This window comes from Cervus canadensis, chromosome 29 (assembly GCF_019320065.1).
Source record: "Cervus canadensis isolate Bull #8, Minnesota chromosome 29, ASM1932006v1, whole genome shotgun sequence".
NCBI classification, from domain to species: Eukaryota; Metazoa; Chordata; class Mammalia; order Artiodactyla; family Cervidae; genus Cervus; species Cervus canadensis.
In genome coordinates this window covers 39,312,999-39,335,775 of record NC_057414.1, presented here as the reverse complement: position 1 = coordinate 39,335,775, position 22,777 = coordinate 39,312,999, and the positions used below count along the sequence as shown (strand labels likewise).

Below are 22,777 nucleotides of genomic sequence, written 5' to 3'. Positions count from 1 at the left end.
TAGATGGCAGGTATTCTTTTCTTCCTGAATTCCCTCAGGGATTTCTGGCTCAGTTGCTGATGACTGTGACAGCCTTGTTTACTGATATGGCAGGAAATATTTCATTCTTCACTACTGTCTCCTCATGTTCCACCTCTTGCTATCACTTGCTCCTCTTGTTTATCTCTGTAAATAGTACTCCCTTCCACCCAGTTATCCAAGTCAAAAGCCTTTACAATATCCTCTGACTATCCTTTGTGTTCACTCAAGGCTCAGTCAGTTCCAAATCCAGTGAATTCTACTTACCAAACATCTTCCTATCATCACAATAAGATCAGAGAGAAAATTTTAGTGTTACTTGGTTCCAGCCCAAACCGAAGTAATCATGTTCATGCTAACTTGGGCTGCTTCACTGCAGACCCAGGAATATCTTATTATTAACATTTGCCTTGGGTTTTGTTGTGGCAGTCTGAGTTGGAAAGACTCAGATTTTCTGTAAAAGAATTTCCAGACACAGAATATTTCAGAAGGGGTGAATTTATGGAGAGCAATGAGCTGAGATAATGAAGATACTGCAAATGCAGTGGACAGACCTTCTGACAGACCAGGGAGAGCTGACAGTTTTTGTGGATTGGTGGTGGTGGTGGTTTAGTTGCTAAGTCATATCTGACTCTTGCAACCCCATGGACTGTAGTCTGCCAGGCTCCTCTGTCCATGGGATTCTCCAGGCAAGTATACTGTAGTGGGTTGCCATTTCCTTCTCCAGGGGATCTTCCTGACCCAAGAATCGAACCCAGTTCTCCTGCATTGAAGGCAGATTCTTTACCAACTGAGCTACAAGGGAAGTCCTGTTGTGGGTTAGTAGCCAATTTTTATAGCCACTAGGCAAAGATAATTCCTGCTTCAAGGTTGGCATTAGGTGATTGGTTAGGGTACTATAGAGTGACTATTGGGGTGGGCATTTTTGCCTACTTTGGGGCCAGAAAACCTGCTGGTGATGATCAGGGGGGCCTTTGGCAATGCTTACAAGGGCTCAGTCAGTGCTGGGGGTGACACTTGGTTATCGGCTCTGCCTCAGTGGCCTTGGTGAAAGGCCTCACACCTGTGGCCTTGGGCCAGGACTCCACAGGCTGGTTTCTAGGGAAAGAAGTTCCAAGGTACAAATGTACACACAGGTTTATTATAGCATTCTTTTAGAACTTCATTCCATAAGTGTGCGACAGAAGCCTGATTGCTGAGAAGTTCATGTGGAATCATGGTAGACTGTCCTTAAGTCATTCCATGGGCAGATGGAATGGCTCTTCAGAAATGTCTGGAATTAAACCATAGTGGGAACCTTTGTAACTACACATTGATTAGTCAATAGATACAGGTTTCCCCTCACTAGATGGATGTAACCTTGGGGATATATTTCCCCTTCTGAAGTGAAGTGAAATTTGCTCAGTTGTGTCCAACTCTTTGCGACCCCATGGACTATATAATCTATGGAATTCTCCAGGCCAGAATACTGGAGTGGGTAGTCTTTCCCTTCTCCATGGGATCTTCCCAACCCAGGGATTGAACCCAGGTCTCCTGCACTGCAGGCAGATTCCTTACCAGCTGAACCACAAGGGAAGCCCAAGAATACTGGAGTGGGGAGGAGAAGGATCCAGTAGGTCCTGGGAAAATAATAGACCCATAACAGAGTGGCTGCATTAAGAGCAGATCAGTCAGACTGGGAGCTCCAGATTCTAGCGCCTGATGTGGTGGTGATTGGCAAAGTGGTAGCAACCAAGTGAGTACAGGACCAGTACTAACAGATAAGGACAATCAGCTGTCTTGTTCTTATCCCATCACTGGGGCATTGCATATGCCTATGAGATCTGGAAGTTCAGGTAGGGAAGGATCATAGTAATAATTCTCCAAAACTAACTGACTTGTGATTGACTGCCAACCTAGAGGAAAAGGGAACTTAAAATTATGTTCATCTGTAGAAAATAAAGATGTGAGACCACACCTGCCTCTGTTTTGTGCCCATCTTTTAAATTTCATTTGTGTATGTAGATTGCTTGGGCTTTGCAGGTTGCTCCTGCCAATGCAGGAACTGTGGGTTGCATCCCTGGGTCGAGAAGATTCTCTGGAGGAGGGCATGGCAACCCACTCTAGTATTCTTGCCTGGAGAATCCCATGGACAGAGGAGGCTGGCGGGCTACAGCCCATGGGGTTGCAAGGAGTCAGAAATGACAGATCATGCAAGCATGCATGCAAGTATGTAGATTGCTTACCTTGGTAGTTATTATGTGCTCAATAAGCAGCTGCTGGATTAGCAAGTTTATTTTAAAGCACTTGATATTGATGCCAATTCTGTGTCTCTAGCACCCATCTAGCATGAATTATTTTATAATTCCACCATCAAATAATACATTTCCACTGAACTGCATTCTCACCAGCTTGACAATAAGAACACTAATTTTTGGCCATTTGAAAATATAAGTTGATATTTCATTTTAACTTGTATGTCTTATGATTTCCAGTGGGTTTGTACAGTTTTTCATACATTTACTACCCATGTGGCTTTTTTCTCTTAAAAATGATATGGCCCGGATTTTACACGTTTCTATTAACTTATTTTACTATCTTTTTGGTAGATATTTATGACAGAATTCTATGTATTAAAAGTACACTTTGAAAATTGTTTGTTTTGTCATTCGTTCTTTCATTTTTGACACCTTATAATATTTTGAAATTTTACACATTCCTTGACTAAAACTTTGAATACAGAAATTTACAAAGAACAAAGTGAAAATCACTTAAAAGTCCACCATTAAAAGTTAATTGTTTTTATCATTTTGGTGAATATTTTTCTAGTTTGCTCTGATAAATTGTTAGAATTTTGCCAAACATAGGCTTTAAATGAGTTATCATTCAATTTGTTGTTTGTTGTTGTTGTTCAGTCACTAAGTCATGTCTGACTCTTTGCAACCTCATGGGCTGCAGCACACCAGGCTTTCCTGTCCTTCTCTGTCTCCTGGAGCTTGCCCAAACTCATGTCCATTGGATCGGTGATGGCATCTGATCATTTCATCTTCTGTCACCCCCTTCTCTACCCTCAGTCTTTTCCAGCATCAGGGTCTTTTCCAATGAGTTGGCTCTTCCCATCAGAAGGCCAAAGTATTAAAGTTTGAGCTTGAGCTTCAGCATCAGTCCTTCCAATGAATATTCAGGACTGATTTCCTTTAGGATTGACTGGTTTGATCTCCTTGCTGTCCAAGGGACTCTCAAGAGTCTTGAGAATTATTCAGCTTCAACTTATCTGTCTTTAAATTTCTGGAATTTCCTTTACTACTCAGAATATTTTTAATTTCAAGGTTTTGTAGAATTTTCTATTGAAAATTGTGGTTTACTGATTCCATTTAACTTTATTAGATTATTTTTCTGGTTTAGGGCATGGAGCTAGAAAGATGGAGAAGCTCTATACAGTCAGCAAAAACAAAACTGGGAGCTGACTGTGGCTCAGATCATGAACTCGTTATTGCCAAATTCAGACTCAAATTGAAGAAAGTGGGGAAAACCACTAGACCATTCAGGTATGACCAAAGTCAAATCCCTTATGATTATACAGTGGAAGTGAGAAATACATTTAAGGACTAGATCTGATAGAGTGCCTGGTGAACTATGGATGGAGGTTTGTGACATTGTACAGGAGACAGGGATCAAGACCATCCCCAAGAAAAAGAAATGCAAAAAGCAAAATGGCTGTCTAAGGAGGCCTTACAAATAGCTGTGAAAAGAAGAGAAGTGAAAAGCAAAGGAGAAAAAGAAAGATATACCCATTTGAATGCAGAGTTCCAAAGAACAGCAAGGAGAGATAAGAAAGCCTTCCTCAGGGATCAATGAAAAGAAATAGAGGGAAACAACAGAATAGGAAAGACTAGAGATCTCTTCAAGAAAATTAGAGATACCAAGGGAACATTTCATGCAAAGATGGGCTCAATAAAGGACAGAAATGGTGTGGACCTAACAGAAGCAGAAGATATTAAGAAGAGGTGGCAAGAATACACAGAAGAACTATACAGAAAAGATCTTTACAACCCAGATAATCATGATGGTGTGATAACTCAGCTAGAGCCAGACATCCTGGAATGTGAAATCAAGTGGGCCTTAGGAAACATCACTATGAGCAAAGCTAGTGGAGGTGATGGAATTCCACTTGAGCTATTTCAAATCCTAAGAGATGATGCTGTGAAAGTGCTGCACTCAATATTCCATCAAATTTGGAAAACTCAGCAGTGGCCACAGGACTGGAAAAGGTCAGTTTTCATTCCAATCCCAAAGAAAGGCAATGCCAAAGAATGCTCAAACTACCGCACAATTACACTCATCTCACATGCAAGCAAAGTAATGCTCAAAATCCTCCAAGCCAGGCTTCAGCAATACGTGACCCATGAGCTTCCAGATGTTCAAGCTGGTTTTAGAAAAGGCAGAGGAACCAGAGATCAAATTGCCAACATCCGTTGGATCATTGAAAAAGCAAGGGAGTTCCAGAAAAACATCTATTTCTGCTTTATTGACTATGCCAAAGCCTTTGACTGTGTGGATCACAACAAACTGTGGAAAATTCTGAAAGAGATGGGAATACCAGACCATCTGACCTGCCTCTTGAGAAACCCGTATGCGGGTCAGGAAATAACAGTTAGAACTGGACATGGAACAACACATTGGTTCCAAATAAGAAAAGGAGTACATCAAGGCTGTATATTGTCATCCTGCTTATTTAACTTATATGTGGAGTACATCATGAGGAACGCTGGGCTGGAGGAAGCACAAGCTGGAATCAAGATTGCTGGGAGAAAGATCAATAACCTCAGATATGCAGATGGCACCACCGTTATGGCATAAAGTGAAGAAGAACTAAAGAGCCTCTTGATGAAAGTGAAAGAGGAGAGTGAAAAAGTGGCTTAAAGCTCAACTTTCAGAAAACTAAGATCATGGCATCTGGTCTCATCACTTCATGGCAAATAGATGGGGAAACAGTGGGAACAGTGGCTGACTTTAGTTTTTTGGGCTCCCAAATCACTGCAGATGGTGATTGCAGCCATGAAATTAAAAGATGCTTACTCCTTGGAAGGAAAGTTATGACCAACCTAGACAGCATATTAAAAAGCAGAGACATTACTTTGTCCACAAGATCCGTCTAGTCAAGGCTATGGTTTTTCCAGTGGTCACGTATGGATGTGAGAGTTGGACTGTGAAGAAAGCTGAGCACTGAAGAATTGATGCTTTTGAACTGTGGTGTTGGAGAAGACTCTTGAGAGTCCCTTGGACTGCAAGGAGATCCAACCAGTCCATCCTAAAGGAGATCAGTCCTAGCTGTTCATTGGAAGGACTGATGTTGAAGCTGAAACTCCAATACTTTGGCTCCCTAATTGGAAGAGTCAACTCATTTGAAAAGACCCTGATGCTGGGAAAGATTGAGGGCAGGAGGAGAAGGGGACGACAGAGGATGAGATGGTTGGATGGCATCACCGTCTCAATGGACATGAGTTTGGGTAAACTCCGCAAGTTGGTGGTGGACAGGGAGGCCTGGTGTGCTGTTGTCCATGGGGTCGCAGAGTCGGACCAGACTGAGCGACTGAACAGAATTGAATGGAGTTACATTATTAGTCATTTAACTCTAAATAGTTATGCTATTTGTTGCATAATTCCTTATTTTACCCCAAATTTGTGATGCCAAAATTATATATTAAGTGTTACATCTGTGGTCTGTCTGGACTTTCTTTGATATGTAAATGCATCTACTCTTTTGACTATTGCATTTATAGTAAATGCTACTGTGAGTAGCAAATGCTACTCCATAGACTAGCCAGCACCCTCTCACCCCATGATCTCCTTTTTTTTGGGAATCATCTTGCTTATTATTAAATTGTAGGTAATTTAAAACTATTTTTCAAATTCTTCCAAAAGTATCTGGTTTTCATTGTACTTACTACATCAATTATTCTACTGATTAATTAGGGGAAGACTAGTTATTTTCAGTTCCATTCTACCTTCCTATTCAGAAACATGCTAATTATCTACAATTACACACATATTCAAAATCTTTAAAAAATATTATGGTTTTCTTCACTTAAAAATTTTTTTTTCATTTATTTTTATTAGTTGGAGGCTAATTACTTTACAATATTGTAGTGGGTTTTGTCATACATTGACATGAATCAGCCATGGATTTACATGTATTCCCCATCCTGATCCCCCCTCCCACCTCCCTCTCTACCCAATCCCATTTTTTATTATGGTTAATCAGAGGTATTTTATAGTTCATAATTTAGTACCACAATTGTAAAAAATCAATTTTTTCTATTATATATTTATTTACTTTACAAAGGTTTCCAGCATCTTAACATCACCTCATTTTCCCTCTTTTTTTATGCTCTAGAATCAGCAGTTACTTAATGGAATTCCTTAAAACTGTGTCACTTGCATGAAGGCTTCTTCCTGCTTTGCTCTCCTTGAACATTTTCCCCTGGAAAAGTTACAATGAAACCAACAAAGAAAAAATATCAAATAAGCATATATGTCTTGTATCCTCAGGGGCAAGCTTATCCTTTGCCAAACAGCTTTGGTTATAAACCGTGAGCCCTGCCCCAAGGGTTGGAGTAAACTTTGTGAATGAAAGACCAAACTCCCGGAGCAAAATTTGGAAAGGAAGCTTTGATACTTTCTACTTTTACTTTTGGACATCTTTGCATTGGTCAAAAGAGTTTTTGGTAAAGGCAAATGGTACACAGAAAGTCATAGAATCATTTCCTAGTCTTCATCACTTAAAATCCCAACATTTACTACTCTCTCTTTTTGTAACATTTCATTTCCAGGGAAAGTCAGACGGTCCGAATCTCACAGGCAACACATAGGACTCTTTCCCCCGAGATACATCGTTATCTGTGGGAGGGGAGGGGCTCTTGTCTTCTCCTTGGTCTCCCTCAGGTCTTCAGTGACCTGGGAAGGTCACAGACCTACAGACACCAACAGTCTCAGAGAGCTTACTGCCCTCACTGGGCTGAGGTCTGCCAGGGTCTGAGGGATGAGAATCCGGTGTTTGGATCATGTTTGTGAAACACCTTCAGGGGTGTGTATGTCACACCAAGGCATCTAATTTTGGCTTCTTCACCTCTAAACCTACTGGTCATACTGATGTTGGTCTGGGTGATCCAGGGAAGCTTGGGGGAGTCCGAGGTCACTGTGGGGAGGGATGAGACTGTAGCTAAACCAAAGGCACTGATCACCTGGAAATAGCTTAGAGCTTAGCTTGTTTGGGGGACAGTGTCTCAACTCATGTTTTGCCCTCTTCGTCACAGACCCTGAGTGCACAGCTCCCCCAAGGGACGCTTAGAGGGTTTACTCACTCATTTTCCACATCCTGGATGGAGTCGGGCAGAGGTTTATTCCTGGTTTCGGGAAGGAGTAGGATGACAAGGCCACCAAGGATGGAGCAGACTCCATAGATGATCCAGGGCAGGTGTGGGGAATACACACTTAGGATCATCACGAGAGGAGCCAGGGCTGTCCCAGTAGCAGAAGCAAATCCTATGATTCCCAGAGCTGTTACCCTTGGGGTGTAAACAATAATCCAAGAAAGTCAGGTAAAAATCTACACTTGTAATTTTGTGATGTATTACTTTACTTTGATTATGGTAGATAGCATAGCAGTGCAGAAGGTTGACCACATATGCTTCCTTTTGAAATTTTCTCTTTAATTTTCCAGCAATTTTTTCCCTCAAATTCAAGTGCAGTTAAGTGCATTATGACCCAGTTTGATCATTAAGAATTACCGTTACTCATGACATCTTCCTTTCCTGTCATTCAGAAGATCACAGGAGATGTCGCACACGGAGACTTTATCCAGTGTCTGGCAAAAACTTTAAATAATCTTTGGGTATAAATTGTTAGGTTTTTGTTATTACACTTGGTTACTTTTGATAACTAACCAATCTTAGTTTTCCTCCTCCAATAAGTGTCAGTTAGCTGGCAGAGGTCTGTTTTTGAAAGAGTATCCATGAATTTTCATACCTGAGTACAGTAGGAGTCAGTTCAAATGCATGAGAAAGACAGCTGGAGAATGCAGCACCAGAAACTCCTACTGCCAAAGTTGCTGTGACCACACGCAGGGTCTGCATGTCTGGAGAGAAGAAAACCAGTGAGGCTCAGGCAATCTGAGCTGAAGGAATTAGCATCTCCATAGTTACAAACGAGATAGAGATAATGAAATAGAGCCTGCACACACTGTTCATGTGTGATTAGTCCTGTCTGACTCTTTGCCACCCCATGGGCTATAGCCTGTCAGGCTCCTCTATCCATGGAGTTTTCCAGGCAAAGAACACTGGCTGATGTTTCCTACTCTATGACATCTTCCCAACCCAGGGATGGAAACTGTGTCTCCTGTGTCTCCTGCCTTGGCGGGTGGAGACTTTACCACTGCACAACTGGGAAGCCTGATCAAATGAAGAAGAGCTTATTGGAGCTGTTCTCTAGTGTAAAATACACAGAACAGAAACTACACAGAGGCTGAAAATGTGCGGTGTCTAATAGGCTGAGAAATGTGACTTAGCTACATTTTATGACTTACGGTGAATAAAAGGGTCTGAATTATTTCATCAACTGTCCCTGCCTCTCTGAGATTTGCCAGAAAAGGAGAGGGAAGGTGAGACCAGCAGAACTTGATTTCATTTATTTTCTCCAGTGTCTCCTCTGCCCCTCAGGTAGAATGTAGGATTGTCAAGTGAGCAATAACTGCGGGGTGTAAGATTCATCCATGTCTCAACAGATTAAAACCTAGGAGCTTTCACAATATTGACATGGACTAGTATTGCAGAGACACGACTGAGTGATTTCACTCTCACTTTTCACTTTTCTGCATTGGAGAAGGAAATGGCAACCCTCTCCAGTGTTCTTGCCTGGAGAATCCTAGGGACAGGGGAGCCTGGTGGGCTGCTGTCTATGGGGTCTCACAGAGTTGGACATGACTGAAGCGACTTAGCAGCAGCAGTATTGCAGAAGAGATTAATACAAGGACAGGACTCCTGTATTAATGGATAATCTGGAGAGTGTCTTTATCTAGGACAATGTTTCAATAGTCAAATATAAGAATCTCTATTGGGAAAATAGTCTGATTTTGGAAACAACAGAAGGGAAATTTCAGAGAGTCTGTTTTCTATGCCTACATGTCCTTCCCTGCGAGGAAATTTCATTATGAGTGCTACAATACTGGGAGTGGGCTGTGTCATTATGTAGCAAACTTGCATCACTGCTAATATTCAAGGTGAGCAGTGGAACCCCAACAATCTGGGATCCCATAAAGTGCATCCCTGCACTGGGAGTTAGGTGAAGCATGTGAACAGCTGGGTTTCCCTCTTCGTTACATATGATCATTCAGTTTAGTAAAATAGATTGTAAGACAGGCTGTTAACTGCTTTCTGCCTTGTTACTACTATTCTCTTCTCTGCTTGAAGACAGGGAATTTTATTTTCTTGAAGTTAAGATGACACCCCTAAACTAGAGTTGCCCTAATGGTGACCAGACATGAGACATATAAGTAGTTATATAGAGATCAGAGGATACATTTTCAGTGAAGCTACAGAACCAAGAAAGAGCTTGTGGAAGTGATAGTCAGAGGAAGTGACAGTATTGTGTCCTCACATGAGAGCCTATTACAAGGTCTAGACCCACCTTGCTTACTGTGTAAAGTATGATTGGCCAAAGGTGGCTCGGGGTAAAGGATTTGCCTGTAATGCAGGAGACACAGGTTCAATCCCTGGGATGGGACAATCCCCTGGAGAAGGAAATGGCAACCTACTCCAGTATTCTTGCCTGGGAAATCCCAAGGACAGAGGAACCTGGTGGGCTGCAGTCTATGGGGCTACAGTCTATGAAGTCGTAAACAGTTGGACACAACTTAGTCAGTAAACCAACACCACTAAATGATTAATTACTGTCCTAGAGTAACTGCCAATCATAGATGGCACCAGTTTCCAGATATTTCTCAGATGTGATGAATACAATCATATGTCTGAGCCGACTTTAATTATGTTTGATTCTGTAGGGGAGCAAAACTCACCACCCCAAAATGTGTCTCTTTGGCATGAAGGTTAATTTAGGTTGGTTAGTTTTGAGAAATAGAAGATTCAGGAAGTCTTTCTTTTTACTTCCCCCTTAGCTGATGAAAGAATTTAGGTAAAGGGCTTAGTCCTGGAATAGACCTAACACTAGAAATGTCTGCAGACAACATGGGCTAGGTATGGTGGGGGAAACTCAGCGGGGCCCAGAGACCAGCATCCACTCTATGTCCCATTGTTTCTACATGGCCAAGCGAACACTTGTTTACCAAACATCTTTTCCATCTCCAGGCGAATTGCCTTCCTCCCCTTTGAAGTCCTAAACCACCACCCCTCAACATCCTATTTTTCTCTTTTGTTTTTAGCTGAAGATGGTATTGAAGGTGGGGGCTTTGTCTATTTTGATAGGTTACTCAATTTTGCCTGGGTCTCATGCTTCCCTGGCGACTCAGTCAGTAAAGAATCTGCCTACAATATGGGACCTGGGTTCGATCCCTGGGTCAGGAAGTTTCCCTGGAGAAAGGAATGGCTACTCACTCCAGTATTCTTGCCTGGAGAATTCCAGGGACAGAGGCTTCAGTTCATGGGGTTGCAAAGAGTCGGACCCTCCCGCGTAATTAACACTTTCACTTTCCCATGTTTATACACGTTATTAAACTTTTGTTTGATTTTCTTCTGTTAGTTTGTCTCATGTCAATTTAATTCTTAGTCCAGACAGAAGAACTTAAAAGGGCAGAGGAGAATTACTTTCTTCTGACAGTTCTTTTCCCAGCAATGTAAGTGCAGAAGCTTTACTAACCCCCTAGATTGGTTTCAGGGAATCCTTAGAACACAGTGTTGCTTTCCTTCTGGTTTTAGCTAGGTGTGATCCATATAGTTCCTGAGGGGAGGATGCTGAGAAGCCTATTTTTCATGCTGAGTTATTTTCTCACCTTGGGGTATGAAGATCAGGAGAAGAATGGAGACAGTCAGCAGGAATATGAAAACCATCTGGCTTACTCTGCGATCCAGGTGAATCAGTGCTAAAACTGCAGCATAATTGCCTCTAAGTTGGACTATGTCAAAGAGAATTTGGAGTAGGAAAATGTCTTCCCCCACAAACTGGAGGTGGAGGAATAGGCCAAAAACTGGTATGGTGGTTAGAAGTCTGTGGGTGGACAAAAGAGCTAAGACAGATGTCATGAGTTTAGATTCTCCAATCATAATCTCCAATAATGATATTGTGCCAGTAAGCTAAGGCTTGGTGTTAGAGTATTCAGACATGGTCTGATTTGTAGAATATTTCAATTTTGATTATACTGTAAACTTTTCTGTATTTTTGATTCACTGGAAGAAGGGGCCTTGATCGTGGAGAGTCTGCCTCTTCCAGGGCTCACTGATAAGGTGGCAAACTGCTCCCCTGTGAGTATACCTTTGATATACAAACCACCAATCCAGGGCCCACATCCCCAAGCATCCCCTTTATCAAACTCTCACACCAAGCCAATATTCTCCCTGCCCTAAGTAGCTCCAGGGTCAGGTGTTGGACACTCAGAGCCATCTCTATAGCACAGATCCTGCTGAAATTATTCAAACAGTCCAACCCTCAGCTTACTCAAGATACATAACCTCCTCTCATTCCCTCCCACAAAACCCCAATAAAGGCTTGGGGCCATCCTCTTCCGACTGACCCAGGTGCTTCCCTGCATGGCCCCATCTGGCTTGTCACATACTTCCTCTTTCTAGGGATTTGTGAGTAAAACTTCCTTCATGACAGTCATTTCCAAGTTTGCATGTCTTAACATACCTGGTTAAAACAAATCTTGGGGACTTTATAAAAACAATTTCCTTGTGAGGTGATGATTTAAAAATTATCACAAAATAATTATATGATGATGGAAGTCATAATTATTATTACACTTTTGGGGGGAATGCAGGGAGTTTTGTTACGGAGGAGACATAATGGGGCCTTCCAGAATTTTAGCTTTTTTTCTAAACCTTGATCTGGGTGATGGTTATATACTTATATATGGAACTATTTATTGAACTGCATGCATCTGAACACCTTACTTTTTGTTTATAGTTTTACTTCACTGAACATGAAAACAAGTGAAGAAACTTATAGCCAAGATCTGTGCCATGATTGACATTCTCAGCAACATCTTTAGTGATAAGCCTTTAGGGTGATGTGATAAATAGAACTCCTCACTGTATGATTGGTTCTGTGTCTGTCTTTTCATAACCCTTTTACTTTCTCCAAACCTAGCAACCATGTTCTTGACTTCTTCATGCTTAATCTCAAATCTGTCTCTTTAGCATGTTATAGATGCTGAAATAACAAATACAATCACGTCTTCACTATTTTAACATCCCTCATGCATTGTGTGAAGCCCACCTCACAAAGGACAGGAGACAGATCCTTTTACTCAGGTTGGGTGTGCGGAACAAGTCAAACACAGACGGTTTGGTCTGTGCTGCCTCCAGCTCCTCATGCATGGCGGATCTCAGGACCTTTGAAACAGTAACAAACTATTCGGTTGTCATGCAATGGTAGGCAGTATGAGGCCCCCAACAGATGACTCCCCTTTGTTTCTACTGGAAAATATAGCCACTGAGGATGTAATGATGAGTAATGAAGATGTAAAGTGCTATGAATGGAAAATCAGGGAGGTAAGGGGAAATTGTGCAGTGACAAGGACATTTCAATAAGAGACTCAGTTTGCCTGCTGGGCATCAAAAGGGATGTCAAGGTTATAGATTTAGGTCAGGAAGGGGCTAAAAAAAGAGTTATTGGATTTAGGTTCGAAGTTTCACTTGTACCAGAGGGGCATGAAGGTCTGGCATTGAGCTTGCTTCTCAGGTGACTGTTGGCAGAATTTTTTTTTTTTTCCAGGAAGAAAGAGAATAATTTCCTTGAGAGACTTAATTTTGGCTCTTGGGTTAGCCTCTTTCAGGGAAACCCTAGCATGTTGTGCCTCCATGAATGAGATGCCTAGAACTAAATCTGAGGACAAAAATCAGGGGCGATATTGGAGTAGTATGATTTACACCCAGACTTTATTACCTGTCATTATGCAATAGCTTTACTAAATGCTAAATGTACAGTTTAATGAAGGTAATAGGACATCTCTAAGCCTCAATTTCTTTCTCATTAAAAAGATGACTAGGAATAAGAAAATGTGTGCACTTAGTTGCTGAGTTGTGTCTGATTCTTTGCAATCCCATGGACTGTGGCCCACCAGGCTCCTCTGTCCACAGGATTTCCTAGGTAAGAACACTGGAGTGGGTTGCCATTTCCTTTTCCAGAGGCTCTTCCCCACCCAGGGATCGAACCTGCTGCTCCTGCTGCATCTCCTGCATTGCAGGTGAATTCTTCACTGCTGAGTCAACGGGGAAACCCCAAGAAATGTGACAACCTACACAATGAGAAAAAATATTTGCAAATTATGTATCTGATAAGGGATTAAAATCTAAAACATGTAAAGGACTCATTCAACTCAATAGCAAAAAGCCAAACAATCCAATTAAAAAATGAGAAGAGTGTCTGAATATACATTTTCTTCAAGGAAGATATACAGATGGTTAATAGATACATGAAAAAGTGTTCAACATCCCTAATCACTGAAAGTGAAAGTGAAAAGTTAGTCATGTCCGACCCTATACAGTCCGTGGAATTCTCCAGGCCAGGATACTGGAGTTGGTAGCCGTTCCTTTCTCCAGGCGATCTTCCCAACCCAGGGATGGAACCCAGGTCTCCCACATTGCAGGCAGATTCTCTATCAGCTGAGTTACCAGGGAAGCCCCTCCCTAATCATTAGGGAAATGCAAATAAAAATTACAGTGATATATAATCTGTTGTAATGGCTATCATTTAAAAGATAAGAAATGTCAAGTATTGGCAAGAATGTGGAGAGAAGGGAACTCTTGTATACTGTTGGTGGGAATGTAAATTAGTGCAGCCAGTACAGAAAAAAGCATAGAGGTTCATAAAAAATTAAAAAGAGAACTACCATATGATCCAGCAATTCCACTTGTGGGAATTTATCTGAAGAAAATGAAAACATTAACTTAAAAAAGTATCTGCACCCTCATGTTCACTGCAGCATTATTTATAATAGCCAAGATAGGGAAACAGTCTAAGTGTCCATTAATGGATGAATGGATAAAGAAAATGTAGCTTATATATCTAATGGAATATTATTTAGCCATAAAAAGAAGGAAATCTTGCCATTTCTGACAACATGGATGGACCTTTAAGCAATTATGCTAAGTGAAACAAGCCAGACAAAGAAAGACAAATATCATATGATCTCACTTACATGTAGAATCTAAAAACATAACAAAACCAAGCTCATAGATACAGAGAATAGACTAGTGTTTGCCAAAGGTAGGGTTTAAGGGGTAGGTGGGTGAAATGGGTCAAGGAGGTTAAAAGATACTAACTTGCAGTTAGAAAATATAAAAGTCCTGGGGGTGTAGTATGCACCATGGTGAATATAGTTAGTAACACTGTATTGCATATTTGAAAAGTTTCTAAGAGAGTAGATCTTAAAATTTCTTTTTACAAGAAAAAAAAATGTAACCATGTGATGATAGATGCTAACTAGACTTATTGTGGTGATCATTTTGCAATATATACAAATGTTGAATCCTTATGTTTACATCTGAAACTATTATAATATTATATGACACTTACACCTCAGAAAAAGGAATCAGGATCAGAAAAAATAGGAGGGGAAGAAATGCCTCTCTCACAAGGATTTCCAAGGCTGTACAGAAGCCACAAGTGTACACATGAAATTCCATCTCACATGGTTCAGGCAGTTATTGATTTATTAATTATTCAAATACTATTAGCCCCATTGTCATCCCACCTCCACAAATAAAATGATACCACCAAATTCGTTAGAAAAATTTCATGGTAAAGGGGATTCAGAGAATTGAAAGGCCACCCTTCTTGGAAATCTGGAGTAATCAATTGATCGGTATTGATATAAAGTGGAGCAGCTTTAAGCTAGAAGGATTTTTCAGAGCAGATGTGTTTGGCTACCCATCAGATGGATTAAACAGGACAAAGATCACAAATTTCTAAACTATCTTTACAAAATAAAACAATTAAATGAAAGCCCATTAGCTATCCATTCATTCAAATGTAGTTTAAGGTACTCTTGCATAAACTACACTTTAACTGCTACTCATGTGCCATGCTATTTTTGTTCCCTGTTGTCACTGAGCTGATTGTCAGTTGTCATTCTTGATTATGAATTGCTCTTTTCTTGCTTCCAGCTAATATAACTTATTTTTGTATCTGCCTGGGCCTGTAGGTATTTAAGCTTTCTTCCTTTGTATTGGGCCAGAAGAATTGAATTTCAGAGCCCCACCCAAATTTCAAGGTTCACTTCCCTCATTTTTTTTTTTTTTAAGCACAAGCCAACACTTTCCCATTCATATCAAGAACCCTCAGTGCCGCTGTCTCTGTAATGGCTTCATCTCTGGGGAAACTGGTTTCTTCTCACCATCTTCAGTGGGCTCTTAATTCTCAGGAGTGTTCTCCTTTTTCTTATTTGAAACCTTCTAGAGGACCTCTGGAGAAGGAAATGACAACCTACTCCTGTATTGTTGCCTGAAGAATCCCATGGACAGAGGAGCCTTGCAGCCATACGGTTGCAAGATACAGCTTAGCAACTAAACCACCACCACCACCCAAAGGACCTCTTCATTTTTCTAGGACTGTAGGAACCTCTATTTTATGTGTGATTACATGTTTACATTCATGTTTTATTCCTCCTTTTTGAGTGCCTAACTTTTAATTTGCTCTTTTATCAGTGAAAAGGGGTAGATGTTTTATTCCTTGTCTCTGTTAGCATTCTTTACAGTCTCTGATCATTTTAAACATTTAGATTAAAAAGTGTCTATTAATTTTCTGTCTCATACTAATAGGACAGCTCCTTGAAGGCTGGGACTCTGACTTATTCTATTATTTATGATCTGGCATGATGCCTGGCACAATTTAATTTTTCAATACACACTTTATATATGTGCATGACATGAAGAATGATTTAACTAATGATCTGAAACAGTATCTACCTTCTATGCCTAGGAGAGAAAATAAGATGAAAGCTTCTCTGAGACATTTTGGCTCATTTCTGCTCTTGGAACTTGTAATGTAGAATGTAAACGGTACACAATGTGGATTTTCATGATGGTGGTCACACCATACTTGCTGGGACAGAACAGAACCTGCCACAGGTGGGTGCTCACTAAATAGACCATGAAAGAGGGTGCGTGGATGAATGAACTGACAGCAGAACCTCCTTGTTCTCTATTCTGTATGGTCTCTAATCCTTCTTGCCATTACCTTTGCTGCTCTGAAAAATGGTCGTCAGAACATTAATTAGAAAAGAATGGATTTTTAAAAATTACTTTCTCTTACATAGACTGAGACCAAAACACAGTCTTCATTATTATTATTGCTCAGTGCTTTCTGCTTCCATTGACTAAGATATGTGTCCAGTCCTTTAGCAACTGCATATCCTTCTCTAATTTTAGCTCAAATGATGTTGACACTCTTTGAAAACCAGGATGATAAGGTCAGAAGACCCACAACCACACCTGTGATCTTACCTGACATTCTTCTTACAGATACTACCTATCTATAGACGTTAGGTTATATCTTCCCTATATTCCACAACCACCTCTCAGCCTCCTCACCTCCATGGTTAGGGTGTCTCCAACATTCTTCCTTCCATTCCTGTGTGCACTTTTTAAAGTTCCTTCAAGCCCTCCTCGGGTCTGTTGGTGATAATCAGCCACCGAGCAGACTCTGCCAGCCACCTAGTCAAAGAGGACAGGGTACAACTAACTCGCATTTCCCTTTTTTTCATATAACTTTTATCCACAATTATGAAGGGGTTCGGGATGTGCTATAGAAAAAAACGATGCTTTGGTATATTGGTTATTTTGAGCTGAAGGCACTGCACTCGAGAAGTGGAAGATCCAGGAAGAGAACTCTCTGACCTCCCCCTTTCTACCTAAAAGTAGGTCATAAAATTTCCCCTGAGAAAGATGCCCAAAGGCTGGGAAGTGATGCCCAAACAGACCTATACAAACAAACTTACTGAAACCACTCTTACTTTTTCTTAGTTTTTCCATAAGCTTTCTAGTAACTATCCCATAAATTACTGCCCTTTCCTCTTTGTCTTGTCACATACTCACAGCTTATTGCTTTTAATGTGAAAAGGCATATAAGCGTTTGGGCTTAATGGCTTCTTTGGGTTTTAATTTTCCTTTTGAAGACTCATTTATACATGTAAAACTATTAAATACATTTGTGTGCATTTCTCCTGTTAACCTCTCTTGTGTCCAAGGTTACCCACAGAATATAAGAAGGTAGAAGAAAGTTTTTCCTCCCTTGTAGATGTCTTTTCCCTCCCATCTAATACTCATCACTAATAGGTTATACCAGAAAATAAAAATTTACTCCTCCTGTACCATGACAAAGAAAATGCAAGGATGACACAGACAGGAGGTTTATTGACTCCCCTCTTATTCAGGAGATGTGCCAATTTTATCAAATAAAAGTATAATGTGCTTAGCTAAATTTTTAATCAAACAAACTGAATAACTCCAATAAATATTTTGGACATACTTATACTAAAATTTTATTTGCTATTTATCTGAAATTTGAATTTGATGAAATAGCCTACATTTCATCCAGTTAGCACGTAAAAATACAGAACTCTCAGATACATGGAAATTTCACACAAACAATGAATAATTTTCACTGTAACTACATGTCATGTAACATTTGGCATGTTATTATACAACAATATTTGTTGCCTATTTGAAATTCAAATTTAATTTCATGTCCATAATATTATTTGGCCACCCTGTCTATTTAGCCTGTTGAATTGCACAGATTAGTAGAGTACATGCTCAAGGGTTGAGCAAAGACCAAACAGAATTCAAGTGTCCTGATTCCATGCTTCTTTCTTTCTTTCTTTTATTTTTCAGAAGTTTTATTTATTTATTTTAATTTTTGGCCACCCCCTGCCGCATGCGGTATCTTAGTTCCCTGACCAGGGATTGAACCTGCACTCCTTGCATTGGAAGGTGGGGGTCTTAACTACTGGACTGCTGGGGAATTCCCGTGCTTCTTTCATTCTAGGACCTTCTAATACTCAGGGAGAGCTTATACCTTGAAAACAGAAAGCTGACAAATAATGGCACAGAAAACACCAGTTGAAGGGTGCACCAGTCTCGAATGGCAAAAGCCAGACCTCCTAAGAGTATTTGTGCAGCACCACTGGCACAGATTACTAGTGCTGTTCCCAAGGTTTGGAATCAGGGCGCCATCCACTCTAAAACTGAAAGAAAATACAAACAGAATTTTGACCTCAAGCAAAGGTGGAATGTCACCATCACAGTCAAGTCAAATTGTACAATATCCAAAGTGCTGACTTACCAAGTATAGTAATGTTTGCTATTATGGTTGGGACAGGAAGCCCAGCCAAGAAGCATGGTGAGCAGTAAACGAGGAAGGTGGGGGCAATGACTGCAGAGGTGTCAGCAATGGCAAGCTGGAGCAAACATCACCTGAGCGTCGTCTTTCGCCCAAACCTGAGAATCAAGTACAGGTCAGAATATGGGGCCGATAGCAATATATTGTAAACATACGTGACGAAAGGGCACATTGTGAAATTTAGGGAATGTTTTAACAAGTGAAACTTCACACTTGAAACCTAAAAGAATCAACAACAGATCTCAGAAGCAGCCTTCTTGTTCATAACCTGAGCATAACAAAGTGTCTTCTCTACTCTGTTACTAGTGAATCTTCAACAGCAATTGAAACCAAATAAGACAGCCTGCAATATTAGAAATTTTCACACATCATAAATATTTCTTGTGCCAACAGATGTATTTGGCATAGTAAGATGTCTTTTTAGCATCCAGAACACAGTGGATTTAGGGACTCTAGGACCCTGCAGGCTAAGGCTAAACTGATGTGAAACATCTCCTGTTTTTAATTTCTAGTTTCGTACTGTGGTCAGAAAAGATTCTTGTTATGATTTTAATAGTCTAAATTTTCTAAGACTTATTTTCTAAGAAGCCACCGTCATCCATCCCATAGAGTCCAGGAAGGACTGAACATGGCAGCCCTAACCAAGGCCAACAAAGCCATTTTCCACATCTGTGTCTTCACACAGGCTGAGTCTCATGCCATGAGGCATCTTCTCTGTTTCCATAGATAACTCTTTCTCATGCTCCTAAACCACATGTTACCGCACCTCCTTTCTACATCCTGTCCTGCTGTGCTTCCAGATCTGATGGAAATATCATTATTGTGTTTAGTATACAAAACTTAATGTTGAAAAAACAGCATTCACCACACTGATTAATTCTCTGTGTTTCTAAAAGATTGGAGGCCGGGGTAGCTCTAGGATGGTGAAGTTTGTGATATTTATTCATTAATGAAAGAATGATTCTTGAATTAATAAAAATACCCAGGAATAAGAAAAGCTATTATCTAGAGATACTCACTTGTCTGATAAATAATTATACATGATGCTTCCAACAAGCATTCCAGCCACGAGTAGGAATTTAGCCACTGAGTTCAGTGACTGATAATCATACATCAGGTCCCGCTGGAAGAGAAGGAGAACCAGCAAAGGAGAGCTCCATAGCATCTTATAAGCCCTCAGTGGAAACACCTTAATATTACTTGCAAATTTAATATCAGGCCTCTACCTTCTTCTTAATCTTCCATTTCTGCATTAGCTGATCTTCTCATTCAGACTTCAGTTTAAACATTAATTTTTTGGAGAAGCCTCCTCTCAATCTGTTCTATTAAGTTCTATTAATGCCCTGTTTCACTCCATACTAACTGATTCTAAATCTTGGCCACAGAGTGCAGTGATTTGAGTTTTAAGAATTTATCGATGCCTGAATTTTGCCACAGGTGTTCTTATATGATAGTTCTGAGGTAGTCTTGGGCATAGAGATTTTTGTTAAGCTTCCAGATGTCTCTAACTCACTACCAAATATCATGTAATACTTGCTTAAACCTGGTCTTCCTAAGAATAAAAGCATTGTGAATGCAGGGTTCATGTCTATTTCTGAATCCATCATTTAACAGAGAAGTAATTAATGTTTGCCAAAACAACAAAGAACAAACACCTACCTAGTGTTAGAAGCATGTTCATTCCTCTGTTACCACTAAACACTCAGACCATGTACTCACAAGAGGTAAATGAAGACTCTTACCTCAGTCACGATGGTGGAGGAGAAGGTACTTTGGTCATACACCCAGCCGTCCACACAGGGTTCCATGTCCAGCTCTCTCATGTTGGTGAAGGTCCCATTCAGGTGAAGGAACTGCCGCTGGGGGTGACTGAAGCGATGACACTTCTCTGGCCTCAGGTTTGAGTCCAGTGGGATGGAGATTCTCAGGAGGGCATCTTGACTGAGGGTCCCACTGTCATTAGCAGAGTCAGTGTCTTTGTCCAAGATGTGGACCCAGCAGCGATGACCAGGGATGGCTGCAGTGAAGTTCTCCAGTAGGATGTGAGGGCTGACTATGAGGCTGGAGACACAAAGGAAAACCATCTGAAGGATCTGGAATCTCCCCAGGCCTCCAACTTGGTCCAGAAGGTCCTGAAAGGCCATCAAGGCTGAGCAGGTGACCCCTAAGAAGAGGCAAAATGACTATCCAGGAAAGTTCAAAAGAAAAAATGTTTCTAGGTGCAATGTCACAGTATGTGTGTGTTAATCCTGACTGCACTTTTTTCTCAATTGGCCCTGTCTCACCTCTAAAGCTGGGCCATAGAAGCTGCTTCTCCAAGTTGTTGGAGGGTCAGGAAGGTAGCTGGTTTCATTAACTCACAGAGAGAAATATTTTGCTGAGGTAACTTTAGCAGTTGACAATTAAATCTGTTAAGAGTGTACTTTGTAAAAATTTTGTACTGAGCAATACCATGAAGTCAGCATTGGACTCTGAATTACAATATTGGGCTTTGGACTTTGCTGAAAGAACTGTAATAAATCTGTTAAACGATTTGCAGTTCTTCCCAGAAAACATAATTTGTGAGACACAAGAGTGAAATGCATTTGATTTTTTTTAAAAGAACAGAAAATGTATTACTTGTTTAGTATTAAACTTTAATTAAAGTGTTAATGAAAACTCCGTTGAGTTAAATTAAACAAGTGAAATGTGATGCAACCCTTCCCATTGTGGTAAGTGGCATTCTATTTCAGTTCAAATCATACCACAAATTCACACTGGAAATAAGTTACTCAAAATCGAGGCAGATTGGGCTGTAATGGAGGCCAGAGAGGTTAGTTTGTGTCAGCTCATATAGAGGCTCATTTTTACTGGTTGATCAATAGATCATTTCAGATAACATTTATGAGGATCTTTTTCTGTTCTAGTTTTAGAAATACAGCATTATGTCAAACAACATCTTCACAGCTCTTACAGTCTGGTGAGTAAAGGAGAAATAAATAATTATACTTGATATCATAAAATTCATATGGCAGATGCACAGTGTGCTAGGGAAGAATTGCAGAGAAAATATGAGATAAAATGTCATAACACTATTGATTAGCGCTAAATCATCTATTAAAATTTCTCTGTTTACAGTTTTACCGAGATATCTTTTACATGCCATCTAAATCATCTATCTAAAGTGCATAATTCACTGAGTTACAGTTATCACAGAATTTGTGCAACCATCACTATTATTTCTATAGAACATCTTTAACACCACCAAAAAAGCCCAACTGTAGCTAAAGGTGATAGAAATTTCCATTTTATCTAGTGTGCTTATTTTTTTCTTCCCTGTGATATTGTGATTTACGATTAGAAACATATATTTGGTCTTCATCTTAGTTCCTGGCACCTTGAAATTTCCTGTGTTGAGAGCAATAAATCTCTCTTTTTTATGTTAAGTAAGCCACTCTAGCAAATTAATAGAAGCTGCCAACTAAAAGTTGGCACTTGTCATCTGCTTCTGTAAGAATTAGCTTATTATTAAAAAAAAGAATTAATTTATTAGCCACTGCAATTGCTGACCTCCAACACACCCTGAAAGGATTTCAGAGTTGAGATCAGGAATGAGGCACACTGTGCTCTGGGAAAAGACTGGCAAATATTTAACTATACCTTCAGATAGTTAGATATTTTCAGAAGATTTTATGAGCCCCAAATCTTGCATCTCCTCATGTCTAGAAAAGCATGAAAATTATTACTGTTGACATCTGTTCCTTGTGACTAGCAGCAAGCCTCTGACAAAATGTGTGCTTGAGTGCATTTATTGCCCTTTATTAAAACCATGTGTAATATTGACCTTCCCCCAGAGCTACCTAAGATGTTGTCTCCCAGGTTATAGTCATCATTTTGCCCCAAATAAAACTTAAACTCACAACTCTCATATTATGCCATATTATATTTCAATCAACAGTTTTGGTGACCATGAAGGGACCCAGAGCAGACTTCTCTTCACCTGAGCTCTATGAGGAACCAAAGCCTTGGTATCAGCAGAGGCCTCTCTAATTTTTCCAAATAGTTACTGCATAATTGAGAAAAACTCACAAACTGGAATTTGTAAAATAAAATGGTTACCTTATGAAGTGTCAACTGAAAAAAAAATGCATCTCCCTACACCTCTATACCCACCTGCACCTCCCCACTCCCTCTCCGTTGTATCTTTGGTAGACAGCCTCTTCACTGTCTT

At 40.2% G+C, this 22,777-nt stretch overlaps 1 pseudogene; it reads right to left on the bottom strand.

Moving 5' to 3' along the window:
- Nucleotides 1–6,259: 6,259 nt before the first annotated feature.
- Nucleotides 6,260–20,804, bottom strand: LOC122431307 (annotated as a pseudogene).
- Nucleotides 20,805–22,777: the final 1,973 nt, after the last annotated feature.